The sequence below is a fragment of the Spodoptera frugiperda genome, chromosome 7, assembly GCF_023101765.2.
Source record: "Spodoptera frugiperda isolate SF20-4 chromosome 7, AGI-APGP_CSIRO_Sfru_2.0, whole genome shotgun sequence".
Taxonomy (NCBI): Eukaryota; Metazoa; Arthropoda; class Insecta; order Lepidoptera; family Noctuidae; genus Spodoptera; species Spodoptera frugiperda.
The window spans coordinates 6,688,174-6,704,600 of NC_064218.1; the positions used below are offsets into that span (position 1 = coordinate 6,688,174).

The 16,427-nt window shown below is 33.3% G+C and overlaps 1 protein-coding gene and 1 non-coding gene across 2 annotated transcripts in view; both read right to left on the minus strand.

The window, feature by feature from the left end:
• Positions 1-10,711, minus strand: part of LOC118266327 (uncharacterized) — a 70,489-nt gene extending 59,778 nt beyond the window's left edge. Inside the window, exon 1 of the mRNA XM_035579735.2 lies at positions 10,300-10,711. The gene's annotated coding sequence lies outside the window, so the exon portion shown is untranslated. The remainder of the gene's footprint in view (positions 1-10,299) is intronic.
• A 2,884-nt stretch (positions 10,712-13,595) lies between these two features.
• Positions 13,596-13,677, minus strand: Trnal-aag (transfer RNA leucine (anticodon AAG)). Its single transcript has one exon. It is a non-coding gene; the product is annotated as a tRNA-Leu (tRNA).
• Positions 13,678-16,427: the final 2,750 nt, after the last annotated feature.

A 16,427-nucleotide genomic window follows, 5' to 3' on the forward strand; every position in this document is an offset into this window, starting at 1 on the left:
GGTCAATATTGTGTGACAAAACTTATATGTGTAGCTAGCCTTAATAGAATCTGCTTAAGCTTAGTAGCTGTCATGTTCCATAATCCTCAGGTTATTAATTATCCACGTGATTGCTATGATAATCATTGCGATGTAGGAACTGGTCTAGCCCTTGTTACCTAACCGCATCGTCAGCTTCTTTAGTGAAGACATGAGTCTGTAATATAGGATGTTAATACTCTATGTAAAATAGTAAGTAGTATACGCTCCATGTAAAATTGCACCTAAATGCAATGTCCATAGTATTAGAATTTGATTGCATTTATTTTAATTTAATGCTGGTTACGTAAGTACTATAATATAAAGACCATTGTAATTCCTATAGATAGATGTGAATGAATAAACAATGAGTATTTTTTTATATTTGTGTCTCAGTGATTGGTGAACGGGACAGCTATCAAAATGGCGTAATATAGGTACTGGCCTCTTTCACAAAATACGACATATTGAAAATATTGAATGGAAAACCTAAATAAACTTTAGACTTAGAACTTAGAACCAAACTCAGGAGTTAAAGCTGTGACCCTTACAAGGCAGTAAAACCATACCATTTGGAAGACGTAAAACAAACCGAAGAACAATAATTTATTACCTAAGGTTACAAGAAACTAAAATACAAATATGAATTAGTAATATTTACTAAACAGACTCCAGCTAATTATTATGTCTTTGGTAGTTAAATAACTATAAACTACGTAATAGTATGTTTGAATGGGTTACAATGTGAGTATGGGAGCGCCTGTTTCTAGGGAAGGTAAATTATGCAAGGCGCACGCGTCCGTACGACTTTCCGTTTGTGTTGCTAGCATAATCGTAAACGTGATCGCACATTAGTGTTGCCACTTATATGCAAAACAATATTTCTTTAAGAGCTAGTTAGGACAAATTGGGTGCAGTTTGTCTTTTATTTTAGACTTTAAGTTAAGTTTGGTTGGGCTATAAATAATATTTGTTTTGAAATTGAATTGTTTTATTGTCTGCTTGTGTTGCTGATGTTAACCTATCTCATTTAATATATTATTTTTTTTTGTATTAAATGAATCGGTATTTGACCACCGGGTACTACATACAAATGTTTAGTCAAAGTCAAAGCATTTATTTCAATTAATCCTTAATTAGGCACTTTTGAAACGTCAAATTGAATTATCTATCAGTGAAGTTAGGTGCTCGTTCCAAAGTGTAGCTTCGAATGAAGAAGAACGCAAGCAAGAAACTCCAACGATACCTACTCTTTTCAAAATATTTTTACCATCCTTCTAGTGCATTAGCTAATGATCCTTTTCAAATAAAATTTTTTAAAAAGTCAAACCAGGATCGGGGCTAAAAGAAAATCAGTGAATGAAGCTTAACTTAATTGATAAAAGAATATTTATACATTAAACATGAACATAGCATTAAACTTAAATAATTCTAACTTACAATGTGCCTTCACCGTAAACCCTGTTTATAACCTATACGTCATTAAAACGTTATAAACTTTAGATACAGACAACAACAAATTGAGTTACACAGTACCAATAAAAACATACCTCTCATTGTACGAGACCTTCACAATAAACAAAGTCAACTTAAACTGGAAATTGTAGTTTTATCTGCCATCATTAGTTAGTAGGTAGTTTTATTGTCATTTCCATTATAGAGGATATACCTTTCATAGACATTTAGTACCTACCTTTTATAAAGAATACTTAGAACCATTAAAATATTTTATAGCCTTATTTTAAGAAAATCTTTAGATGATTGGTTCCCTTTACGTGTAGGGTTCTCATAATGATTGTCCTACAATCGCAATTATGGTAGATTGATAGAAATGAACATTTTATATCTATGACGAACGTGTTTGTGAATTTATAGGGGTCTATTGTTTTCAATCTGTGCGTTTGTTTCGTGGTAGAAAGATAAGCTATTGAATTTTTATTTTACTTATTTGTTCCGAAGATTTATTGCTGTTCTACTTCTAAATTAGGAGTTTCTTGTAAAGTCTAACTTAAACATAAAGCTGTATTTATAGCTGCAAACAAAAGTCTATGTTTTTTTTTTATAATAACTATCGTAAGACTTACTACATTACCTAAAAAATAACAGTTTCCTCACGTACATTAATGGAGAAAAGCTCTACTAGTTTCGAGTTACAAAGGGACTCTTCATCATGAGCAGCGTGCGCAGACGCGACGACATGGCGCAGCCTACATGTAGTAGTAGAGCTTTTCTCCATTAATGTACGTGAGTAAACCGTGATTTTTTAATCAATATAAATATGTTTCGTCGAAATGGTACGTTTGCTACGGTAAATTCAAATCAAACACATGAATAATAAGATCACTTTTTTTCTGAATCATAAATCACGTTTGCACTAGTTAAAGTTTAAATATAAGCCGCATAAGTCTATGGCAAATACACGTCGCGTGTCCAATATTTTGTGACGCAGAAGATCAAACTACTTAAGTCTGACTTAGCCACTTAGGGACCACGAATATTTACGTTAACTCCTAATATTAGACGAGTATGTGCGGCAATCTTGCTCCATCACTCAGTCCAAGATGGTGGATGACTGCACAAAACTGTATGTAAAACAGTAAAGCATAAAGTAACTGCTTCGATCCACATTACGAGTGGTTACAGAATATCGCGTGTTATAATAAAATATTGTCCGTTACACGGTGCCGTTACCGAATTGACCATAATAGGTCCGCCAAATGTAACGGATGCGCGTGCGCATCGATATCTCTTAATTAATTTGTCACAACCGCCATCTTGAAAACTTTGAATACAGAACGAATTGTTACACATTCTATTGTCTAATACAAGATTATGGAATACCCGTTTCCTCTCAAGACAGGCAGCCAAACACTCCTTCGGCTGTATTTTGAAATGTAAGCTCGCAAACTAACCGGCAATAGCCCGTTATATCCCGGATCCGTATTGTCTTAAGGGCATCCGTTTTATGTGCTATATGCAATCAAGGCAAATGTCCAATATAGGTACTAAACTGACAGTGAAATAAACAGTTGTGAGCAGTTTGGCTGGGCAACTATGTCAGAGTGGCTATAACTCGCGAATTATTTAGGTATGTACGTACCTAAGTACAGTTTAACGTTCGGTAGCGGTGGTCCAGTGGCGGTGGGGATCGGAACACCTCGTGTGGACCGTTATGCCGGCCACATTGGCCACTGCACACTGGTAACGCCTTCTGTACTTCGCAGAGGCGGTACGTAATCTATACTATACATTTACAGTTAAGTATATTGTATATGGGGATTTTCATCAGTTTTTGTGTCAACATTAACCCTAATAAGGTTCGAAGTCATCGATTATCTTGCTTTAGTCTTCCGCTTTGTGCTAAAGATTTTATAAGCGTATTAATATCTGCAATTTGCTGGTTTATGAATTATGAACAAGGCTAATGAAAAGTTGTAGGGAATATATAATGCGGTAATGGGAGCAAGAAGTAATTAGTATGTTACGGTATCTAGTACTTACTGAGGTAGAATTCGGGTCATCATGAAGTGGTGGGGTGTACTTATACAATGCCTTGTTCCATGTAGTGGTGACCTATTGCTATAATATGTAAAGTGGGCTCTGTCTCCTGTCTTAAATTCACAGAGGGAAGTGGAAACTATCGTTTTCTTTTTCTTCTCCTTTAATAATATCTTCTGATTTATTTCGTTGCGAGATCCAAGACAGTCATTCATGTCAGCCGGACTTCAGTGTTCCGGTGTTTTCATGGTTGTATATACTGTAGATCCTGGCTTACAGGAGTTGCAGCGGTATAGGAGCTTATGGCAAGCTTGTCCCATAAAAAAATGTTTAAAGTGTAGAAAGTATAAGGAGCCAAGTAGTGAATTTATCTTTTTTCTATTCCAGTTTAATATAATATTTATTCTTTGATATCTATAATAAATACCAAGAAAGTCATTAGACTGAGACGTGGCTCAGTTAACAGAATTCCTAGTAGTATAAAATTTATTTGCAAAGAATCATTTGTATTAGTCATACAATCAATAGTTTCGTTCATTTACATTTAAACGCGTGCATTGTCAGAATGTCTAGATTTTTTGCTTCGAAAGTGTGTCTATAAAAGGAAATGAGGCGTAAAAAATACTTGTATACGAATGAAATGTGTTTGTTTAGCGCTTTGTATGTGTAGGAACTAAAAATGTTGTGCTTCTGTGTTGATTGTAAACGAATAATGGAAGGTTAGCTTCTGAAGATGATTGAAAACTGTAAATAATAAAGATCCGTAAGTTGGATATCTCGTCTCCACCAAGTTGATCTGATGGATGAGCTTGATGAAGCCTCTTTGACTATAAATATACGTACGTACGACGTCTGTAAGTCATCAATGGTTAAGCTAAATGATCTTGTCTAGTCTAATTAATAAAATTAAAGTGTCTATTTATAATATTGAAAATAACAGCTTTTTACTAAAGGTATATAAATATTCATACGATACTTAGTTACTAGCAAATCTCATTTTTTGCATTTTTTGATTGTCTGTCTGTTTCTGCCGGCAAATCTCTAAAATGACTATATCGATTTTGAAGGGAATTTTGTTGGCTAATGTACTAAGTCTCTATCAGAAGTCATTATTCTACGCGGATAAAGTCGCGGGCAACAGCTAGTCCCAAATATAAGCCATAAACTCTTATTTTTTTCTGAAACGCTTACTCATGTTTCTAACCTATTTACCTCCAAAGATTGCCACAATTTATGAGATACTTAGTACCAGTAAAACGTCTACCGCACTGGAGATATTCGTTCAGATTAATTCACCACAAATCATAAGCTAAGGATGTCATAATACTAGATCGTATGGAATTATCGAGCAAGTGGCTCCTAGTGCTAAGTGCTGACTATCTTCTCCATAATTTCTTAACCATTTCTAACGATAGCTTTAATAATGTCGTTATAAAGTCTACCAGGACCCACAATAAGGTAGATGACTAATTTTTATTTTAATCTTATAGATTCAATGTAAAAATTTATTATTTTAAAATATTATTTTGTTACGGACACAAATACTTTCGAAGATATATCGATTTGAACTATCGCATAACATCACTTTTAGATACGTTTTATCCAAAGTTTAACTTGGAATCCAAAGTTAGAGTTTTTTATTTTAAAATATTATTTTGTTACGGACACACATACTTTCGAAGATATATCGATTTGAACTATCGCGTGACATCACTTTTAGATACGTTTTATCTGAATATTGTTATTTTATATGACAAAATAAAAAATACATTATCTATTTAACGGAGTAAAGAGATTTTTAATTTTAATTTTCATCCCTATTATGGCTAATGAGTAAGGTGTCATATATTTAATGCCTTGGTGGAGCAAAATACTATTGAGCTATTTTCATTGTATTGACAATTTCAATAAATTGTAGCACGTGAAATCGTCATAATTGTGCCTTTTTATAAATTCATTTGTAATTAGACGGGAGTCAAAAGATTACTGGCGAAAAGTAGGTCTTATATTAAATAAGTGCACCTCTGTCCATCCTCTTCACGGATTATTAAGTATGAAGTATGTTTTTGTAAAATCCAAAATGATTGCCTTAGACCTTGACACTGGGAAGTCTTTCAAGTCTAGGATTAAAACATAGATTTCATCAAAGTATCTAATGTTTCTAATACAACAATTTATATGCAACCTGCAGCTTTATAATCGTTGCGTAAAGATTAAGATAATAAATATTTATATGGCACTTACGTCTTTTTTGAATGACGTAGTTTTATGCGGATAGAATTTTGTATTGAGTTTATCTTTTATGTAGATAGCTGAAAGTAGAATGCTCTCTCGCGGTATACAGTGATTTATGAACATACCAAATTAACTGTCGCAGTGTTCAATAGTTAATTATTACGGAAAAATACATAAACATTTAGTTTTAAGCAATTTATTATTTAAAAATAATATGCAAGTAGATCGAAAACAAATTAAAACATATTTGTCTGAAGCTAAGATTCAAATCTACATAATACTGGCTGGAAAGATAACAAAAAATAAGAAGTTCCGCATTCAAAACGCAGGAACATTTAAAATTAGTTTTAATTGTGACTAAAATGCAATTTGACGCATAATGAACATAAAAAGACGTTCATATAAGTAATTTTGTTATGGCAACACTTAGATGAGGGTACGTGATAATGATATGCGCACAGAATATAATCAGTGCAGTAATTAATTTTAAATTATATAAAAATGCAAACTTGTTGGAGTGTGCTTCATAATAGATAGTTCCATTGGATGAGCTTGTGCGATCGAGTGGAACTGTTGTTGGTGTAACTAGGCGCCTAAGAAGTCATTACGTTATAGCTGAACCGTATTAAGTATTATATCCTTAAGATAAACTGAACAAGGGTGTCATATTATACTCGTAGAGGCGCATCGCGTGCCCATAGAGGTGCAGTGTCGCCAAGAAAAACTAAGGGCGCCTGTGACGTGTTTGCTTAACGAAAGCGTCCACAGGCCAGCATCGTACGCATCACACGCAACGGATTTTAATTTGTCTTGTGTAGAAACTTATACAATAGGCTAGTTTCCTACTGGTCAAACTCAATACTTTTTTCGAAACGTCAAAAACGATATTTTCTAAACTTTGTATGAAATAGTGCGTTATGACGTCATAAGTTTTTGACGTCAAATAGCACTTATTTCTAGAAATTTAGCTAGAAAAAATCGAAAATTAAATAGTTCATCAAATTTATGAATGAGAGTGTGATTATTTTTTAATATTTTATTGTATTGAAAAGTTAATAATTTATTTTTGACTGAGGATACTACCCAATTGCGTCCACTAATCCGCATTGTACGGACCGTATCATCGGTAATGCCTACATGCGATGCGTACCGATGACGATATACGGAATACGTACGATGCGTACGATACGGGTCTGTGGACGCTTACCTTCAGGGTGCTTTCTAGGTTTTGTGGCGACACATGACATAAGTCGCACATAGAAGATTGATGAACAAATCAACGGATGACGCCCATCGCACATACCTATGACGTTTATATGCAAATAAGCAAGCATGGATAGAAAATCCCAACAAACAACAGTTGGGCAGAAAGTCCGCCAGCCACGGTCAACTCACTCGTTTTATTCCATATTGTGGTTCAGACAGGTATCTATCGATAGTCCTAGATATTTGTAAAACTTGACACGAAGTTGTAAGTAATAAATAATGAAATCCTAACTTTGAAACAAAATTTATAGTAACAGAATAAATCAATTAATCAAACTTTCTAGAAGTGATGTTAAAATATTAGGTTTTTAATGATTCATTCGTTTTCAAGTGAATGCAACTGTATACCGGATATTATATTAGGTAATAGTACATGTTATTTCTGAAGCTCCATTTCAAAGCGTATAATGTTACCAATAGTAAAAATAAAAAAGTGCATAAATAATCTTCGCAGCTTCAATTCATAATACATAATCGTCTAAATTAATGTACGATAGTCGAGTGATGAACATTAATTATTTGCAAATTGCAGGAGGTGTCTTAAACTATTTTTTAATATGGCAACAAAAACTGACTTTAAAAAGTCGCCGACTATTCTATATTTTTTCTTTCACCATCATTATATATCACACAAAAGAATACCGTTGCATATTTGCTTACGTCCATTCGAAACTATCTTGTTAACAGATTTTTTCATAAATCGAATTATAGCGATCGATATAGTAACGAGCCGATATCGATATAAAGTTATCGATAAAACATCTTTATTATTTAGAACCACCGAGTCTGTTATTAGACCTGTCTCATTAAAACTATATTGGAAGCGCAGGCCTAGTCAAATAAGTGTAAGTTTTTGTTAAGTTAGTTAACTGGGTCAATGAACTCGATGAATGCATATTGACAGAATGATCATCGTCATTACAGGTAGCTGATTATTGGTGATGATATTCAAATAAATCACTAATATCAGCTACCGAGTTGAGGTAAATCATTAAATTAATACGGTCAAGTAATATTCATGTGATAGAATAAAATTGTTAATTTGACGATAGAAGATATCAATTAGTTATTTTTGTTTTTAATTAAGGATAAGGAAATATAGATACTTAATGGTTTTATAAGACCATGTTTACATGTGAGGTTTTAATGTTATATTGTGTTTAATTACAATGTATAAATAGATGTGAAACTAACTAAAATAAATTCTTGTTTACAGAAGCAAAACATTTTCGTTTATTTATATCCTAAATTAACGAGATACGGTCTTATATCGATATAAAAATCGTGTTAATTAATCGACTAAACAGCTACTACTACTACTAAAAATTTTTGCCACATTTTTTACATGAAATATGCATAAGTGATGTGCCAAATATTATTTATGGCAGACCTATCATAAATATGTTTTAACATAATTTTAACAAAGTAATAGTGAATTAACCTTTTGACGGGCCGGATTAGCCTGTCAATTAAATTGCGACATTAATCAAAATGCACCTTGACCTTACCGCGGATTGCAATCTAAACTTAATTTCTAGAGCACTTAATTAGATTTTAGATTGGAAATGGATTTATAGTTTCCTAAACGAATAATATTATTGGATTGACTATACACCCTGTATTATTGAAACTAAATGAATAAATTATTTTATTGGTATTTACGCCTAAACTGCTTAACTGATTATGATGAATTCTGGTTCAAGGCTATCCTTGAACCAGAATTAATCATAATCGTATGCTAATACTACTTCTATAAGAAGTATTAGCATTGGCGATGACTGTCACCAAAAAGAAAGTATTTTCCTAAGATATTGCAAATATTAATCAGATCAGTTTGTTAATATAACATCTGTGTAGTGTGTATGTTGAAATAAATGAATGTATTAACATATTAATTTAAGGAATCTATTAAGAGTCCATCGCATTAATGAATTATAAATAACTTAAAACATCAGTTATACCGTGTTAGGTCTCAGAAAAAACTATGGTAAAGTGTTAAAGTGCGAATCTTATTTTTTTAACTCTTGTATTATACCTAAATCTTGTTCTAAGTCTGAAAAATACTATGCTGAAAGCTGCATCAAAATCGGTTTAGCTAAATGTGAGATAATCGCGTAAAAAACATACATACATACAGGTCAAACTAAGAACTGAGATTGGCCGATCCGATTTTGATGCGGTCTTCAGAAGTGTTTGTTACATTTAAGGGTCGGTTCATATATGACGGAAGATATGTCGCGTATCATCGGTCGTGTAACGCCAGAACAGACAAATGTATAGAAAAACAATTGACCGTTTACACTCAACCGATGATACGTCAGTATGACCGATGATACGTTCTTATACCTACTTTTTGAACCGGAGCCGGAGCCCCGGTACCCCTTAGGTTGTCCGCAACTCCAGAAACAAGAACTGAATCTAGTATCCTTCTCTAATTCTGGATATTCATCATGTAAAAGTTACACGACCTAACCGAATCCAAGACTTATGTACCCATAAAACTACGTACAAAAAGGTAACAAGAATGTATGAAGTATCACACTTGTTACTCTCAAGTCGCGAACAATTCACATAGCACCGTAAATCACTTGCATGTCTATTGAAACTAAAGCGTCTGTCGATAAACGCTTTTTTTAGAAAGTTTATAAGAATAGTAGAATAGCTAATTACAATCTAGGCAACGTGAAATACCACATCAAAATGTATTGTACATCGTGCAGTGCGCGTCAATTAACTCCGGTTAATTATCGAGAACACTTCTTTTTACCGAGCCGGCTTGTGGGAACTCACCGGAACAATATTATCGGAAGCAAACTGCGCTATAACCGCACCAGTGTGCGTTCAAACTAATTATATGCACATAATATGTACACAATCTTGTGAACATTGAATATCATTTAAAGGTTCTTAACACTTTCTCTCCCATCCTTAACACCAACCTTTTTTTACGTAAGCGTATGAAAATTACAAAAAATTACTTTCTATTTTATCAATTGGAATCAAGTAAGGTATTATTCGTTCAATACTCAAACGGACAACGACCAATTGCATTGCAGGTAATTTAAAAAACGAAACGACTTTCGCAAAAATGCAAATGTCGCCGTTTACGTGAAAAAAATATTAAAATAATACACTTTCATCTGTAATTTTTATGTAAATATGAGAACAATGCGATGTTTATGGTAACTAAAGTTAATTGGATGACGTAATTAGACTAAACTAATTTTAGATAACAGATCAATTTAATAAAGAAAGGCTATTTATTTAAAAGCAGTGGCTTACCTATCGGCTCGTTGTTCCGAAGACCGTGTGAACACTTAAATACAGGAACAATACATAGTGATGTTTACTTATGATAATAATAATATCAAATTAAAATCAGTTCACATTGATAAAGTCCACTGTTTATTTATTTTTTCCATAGACCACTTCAATTTAATTCTATTTTTAAATTCGAAATTGGAGCGCGCGACATTCGATAATAAATTAAGGATGTTCTGTCAAAACTATTTGAGAGAGTCTTTAGTCGATTTTTTTTGTATCGATTGTTTCGCAAGCACGTGTTCCCGGGGAGTGCGCACGCGAGTTGACTCGCCGGTACCGCGAGTGTCGGATAAATGGCGAGTGGATGCAGAGAGCACCTGTGCGACTCATCTGCGGACATGTGGTATTGCACTCGAGCTGTTACACACGGATAAATTGTTTTACTATTTCTTTTACTGCAGAACTCGCGCCGTTAAAGAATACTAATAGCTTATTGATAATGATTTCACCAGCGCAGCGACCAGAATGTATCTTCGAGAATATTTTATGTTATTTTTAGATATTATTTTATGATTTGCATATTGTGTTTCTAAGTCAATAATATCAGAGTTAAAAATATATTCGTTTTTTTATCTAACAAATAAAGATACAGTAATAATTTCGTGTGGAAATACCTACTTGACAAGAAAGCGTGATCTCAATAGAACAGAATAATAATATCGACGGATAAAAGGAAATAACGTATAAGTGACATTTTGGTCAAAAATGAGTTTATTATGCTATCCTACGTAAAATTTTCCGCTCTTTCGAATGCGCTTACTCTCATGGCTCTACGATGACATTTTTGGCGTTTATACCCTAGCAAAAAAAAAAACATTTTCCTAGTATTATTTCGACGACCGACGAGTTTAAACGGCTCTCCTGAACATTTCATTTTTTGTCGCTTATACCCTTTTTTTTAACCGTCGATATCAACGACATAATAGTCACACCCGGTCAAGCACGAGTCGTAGTTTTTTACCAGAACATAATATTGTACATGAGTATTGTTTGCTGGGTATGCAGTAATAAACTTTATGAGGTTATGTGGAAGCTAATTCTAATTGCACTGTGAAACAGTAAGGAATGCTACTGATTTGTCTCATACCAGCATTGTATTGCAGGATTTATTTGTGTGAATTCGCGCTACGAGATAGATAGTATAAATTCTAATATGTGACAATGCAATGAATAGTTTACCTACATTTGTATGTAAGACCTTTTTGTATCTACTAAATAAGAAGAAGATATTAGATATATTAGATAGACTTTATAAATATGCTACTCTATTGCGATTTTAATATGCATTTTAATTTAAGAGATGAGAGAGATACCATTTATCCTCGCTTATACGAATTTTCAATTACATAGTTAGTTATGATTAAAATATATCCAAGAAAATAACTATTTAAACGCGGTGTAATAACTCACAGAATTAAAAGGCAATTTATTGCCATCATATCAAAGTTACAATTCATCTAAGGGCTCTACATGGGAGTCCAGCATTTATAGAAACGCAATAAAACGCCTATTAAATCTTACTAAATCTTTTACACGCCCAATATTGATTAAAGAAACTGCAATCGATTTTCTTTCCGAGAACCTTAGGGAGTAGTAATGAATCGATTCTAAGCAACACTGGTGATAAAATACGTCATAACTACATATTGAACTGAAGATGTTCCTTTCACTAAAAAAAGAAGAAAAACCGGCCAAGTACGAGTCGGACTCGCCCATGAAGGGTTCCGTAGCAGCAGCGATTGATTTTGACGAAAAATGGTTTTAGAAAACTTAATGTCTTTTTTAAAGTCCTATCCATAGACACCCATCACGGATAGGTTAGCTGAAAAAAAAATTATGAATCAGTTCCATGTATGGAGTGACCTTTAATTTTTAAAATTTATTATTTTTTATTCAAAATTCGAATAGTGGTTACCGGAATACATCAACCTACAAAACTTTGTAGGCTCAACAGTTTCGGAAATAAATGGCTGTGACATACGGACGGACAGACAGACATGACGAATCTATAAGGGTTCCATTTTTTGCCATTTGGCTACGGAACCCTAAAAACGAGTCATAAGTTCAAAATTGTTCTATTAATTCGAAATTTAAATCGGCATTGATGATGATTGATGGGCTGCGTATCAATTAACTGGGGCCTTAGTCTTAGTCTTAGAGGGACGGAGCTATGTAGGTTGTATAGCTCCGTCCCTCTCGCACTGCTCAGTGATCGACCATTCTGACACAATTGTAATAGCAGACTAAGGCCCCTGGTTTGCCTGTATGTAGTGGCCAGTGGCATTGGCTTATAATACTCATATTTGAAACTGCCATCGGTAAGTCAATTTTTACTGACTTGTGTAGTAAACTACTGCGCGGTGGGCGTTTAATTTATTTATAGAGATGCTATTTAAAAATGCTTTTTTTGTGATTCCAGTTAAGTTTGTTCAACTTTTTATATTTACAATGTAAAAGTAAAACGTTTCTGTCTGCAATCGGAATTAATTTAAATATGTATCTAGTTTAGTAGTAGTAGAGAGTTTAGTGCGATCGTGGGATGCCTTTTTTTTAATGGTGGAAAATCATCCGATGACTTCTCTCGCCAGGGCGAGGCAAGAGAGAGTGTCAGACTCTTACTGACTAAAAACCACCTCGTTCCTACTCCTGCAAGTCGAACCGGAGCCCCGGTAAGCCTGCTAGGTAGTCCGCTGCTCCGATCGTGCGATGCCTATGATATTAAAAACGCATATAACAAAAAATATAATTAGTCTTACTAAATTGTGAAGTAATAGTGTTGCACATCACTATAGTAAAGCTATTTTAATTTAGTAATAATGATAGCTTAAATCGATTTAGCTAATTGTAAAAGCTGTCAAAAATATAATAAATGTGTTAATAATACGAGTAAGTAGTAGACATTGTGAATGTGACAATAAATACTTACTTAATTATAAATTAAAGTCCATTCTTAATCTTTGAACTTTGTTGCGTAGGTATAAATACTATTTTAGAATCGTCAATGTGTAGAGACATTGACGATTCTAAAATAGTTAATTTAATTCGATTCTAAAATAGTTATTCTAATAGTTAATTTTAAATTATTATTTCCTTTGGTTTAAAAAAAAATTGATTTTAATAGATCAGGATTGTCACCTCAAAACTGTTCATTCTAATTATTATTTTTTAAATATTTAATTACCAAACCGTTTAAAATTTAGAAATTTTGTATTTTTTTAAAAAAAATGTCACATTAATAGGTAACAAAAAGTATTTGGCAGCGGTGGGATTCGAACCCACGCCTCCGAAGAGACTGGTGCCTTAAACCAGCGCCTTAGACCGCTCGGCCACGCTACCACTTGCGGGAACTGTTGAAATAGGCGTAGTAATTTCCTAGCATTTTATCTCTTTCTATTTTTATCTGTCCTCTTTTACTGATTGCTTGGAAATTGATCCCGCTGACGACGTGATGACGTGGCCCATATAATAAAACTAACCAAGAAATAATAACAATGAATATTCACTCAGTAGTAGCATTTAATATTTTGTTTCTTATACTAATTAGTTACCCATATTCAAATACATACGTATTTGTTAACTGTTTCGATATTTGAAATGACACTGTTTAAAAAACAAAAGTTGATGACATATTGGTTAGGTGTTTCGATATTTGAAATGACACTGTTTTAAAAACAAAAGTTCTCTTACTTTACTCATTGTCCACACTCAACACTGGCAGTATAGTCGACAACAATGTATTGGAGTCTCGGATGCCATTTAAGAAAAGAAAAAATATATACTTTCATACTTAGTTAATAAAAAACATAGAATAGCCGCCATATTTGTTTAAAATTATTATTATTGACAATTTCTACTTACTAAGTATTTACTAAAACTAAAGTGACGCAATACATACGAGTTTGTCAGTGAAACAGTTAAAAAATACACAATTTTCTACAGAAAGTTGCGGAATAAGGAGGTGTTACTTGTAACATTACTGTAATTGTTACATAGCTAGAGTTGTCAGGTGAGAAATGTAAAAAGTAACAAAGACAGCGATTTTTTAATATACTTACTTACCAAAAATTATATGAATGTGCTTGGACTATGTCGTTATTAGTGCAATATGCTATAACATCTAATATAGTTAGAGTACCCTTAGTTTAAAGTAATCGAAACGAGGGCACGTCCGCCGCTCTGATTGGTTGGTTTATTCGAGAAGATGAAAATACTTGACATAAAATATTATTATTTAAGTTAGTCTAATTCTGGATATCCCTAATCCAGTTAGAAAGACGGTTTGAAGACAGATATTGGTATTAAAGGTGTAGGTCCATATTTTGTAGGCACAATGTCGTCCACATTTTCTCTTCATTCTATTAGAACAAGCAATATCGTTATTATTGCTAACCCAGTCAGCTATATTATTATTTTCTGCTACTAAACCAAAGATATCAATAAAATACGAACTGTATTATTTACATAATTCACCCATTTACAGTATAATATAAAGAGGACATAGATATTTGTTTGTTTGCTTTTAATACATACATAACCACACGTCTGTCCCCCATGGGGGTAGACGCTAGGCAGAGACAATGGAACGCCAATTGCTACGACTATTACATACTTCTTTAGCTTCATCAACAGCGCAATCTTTTCGTGCATACTCCTTGGTTTAATTTGAATATGATACGAAATTATTGGGTTTGAAAAATTCTTGACTAGAGCTTACTTTTCAATAAAACATACAAAATTAACTAAACATCACGGTTTACTCACGTAAATTTATCGAGAAACCCTCAACTAGTTTCGAGTTACAGAGGGACTTTATCATGAGCAGGCAGCGTGCGCAGACGCGGCGACGTGGCGCAGTCTACTGTATATCTATAATTATCTACATTTCTTAATATCGGAAGCTAGGTACATAGTCAAAAAATCCTCTTTTCATTCGAGCGAAGCCGCTGATGCAAAGTTTGTCTATCCTATTCCTACAAATCAGTACTATAAGAGCATCTCTTTGCACCTATCTTAGGCACTTTGTGAGCCTGTTTTATGAGTTTTAGCTCAATAGGGAAGAGTAAATCGATTATTGATTATCGATTAGGTGAAAATCGACTGGTAAATGTGTGTTGTATGGACTTGAAAATAATAGTCGTGGGCAGGTGAACTGTTTTGTTTGTGATTTTGTGGATATTGAGGTTTTAGAGCATAGTTTTGCTATCGACATGGTAGGTATAAAGGTATAATAGATACTATTGAGGTATAATAGGTACCAATACTATACAATATACATAATACATTTACTTGGAGCCTAAAACTTGTGGTTCATCTGAAAAACTTCGCAGAAATAAGTATTTGTTTCGCAGGGTACCAACTGATATTATTATGAAAGTTAAGCTAAGTTATTTAATAATGCCTTTGAAGAATCTTATCACTAGTGTGATACACATTACATTATATACAATAGTTTGTATATATGTAATCTTTTTGGTATAGTTCCAGATATTTCTCAAATAAGTGATTTGAAATTAAATCTTTTATGACACTAATATTATAAATGTGAAACTACTGAACGGATTTTGATGAAATTTGTATATACAGACAGGGTTTGAGCTGACTTGAGTGATAGGATACTTTTTATCCCACGGGAACGCGAGCGAATCCGCTAGCAGATGCTAGTTATATCTATACTTCTGTCCAAATGTATTTAAGTTTCGGTACAATACTTTCTTTTCCCACACATTTTGGTGTTTAAATAACAAATTATGCTGACAGCTAGATTGCTCATTTCCAAAGCGTAATTCCGTAATCTATAATCATCTTTATTATATGTATCAATAAGATCTATTGTATAACACAACTAAACATTAGCTACAGTCAATTTGAAGTAGTAATGCAAACACAGAAATTACATACATAAATTACAGTAAATAAATTTACCGCAGTCTGTGTCTTTAGAATTCTGACATTGCATCTTTTTTTGAGAAGTTACTTTTATCGACACCAATATTATGCCTGTGTCCTACCAAACCAATCTGAGCGTCGAATGCGCTCTCTTTTTGATCTCTTTAAACGTAATAACTAACACGTAATACAAACTCGTA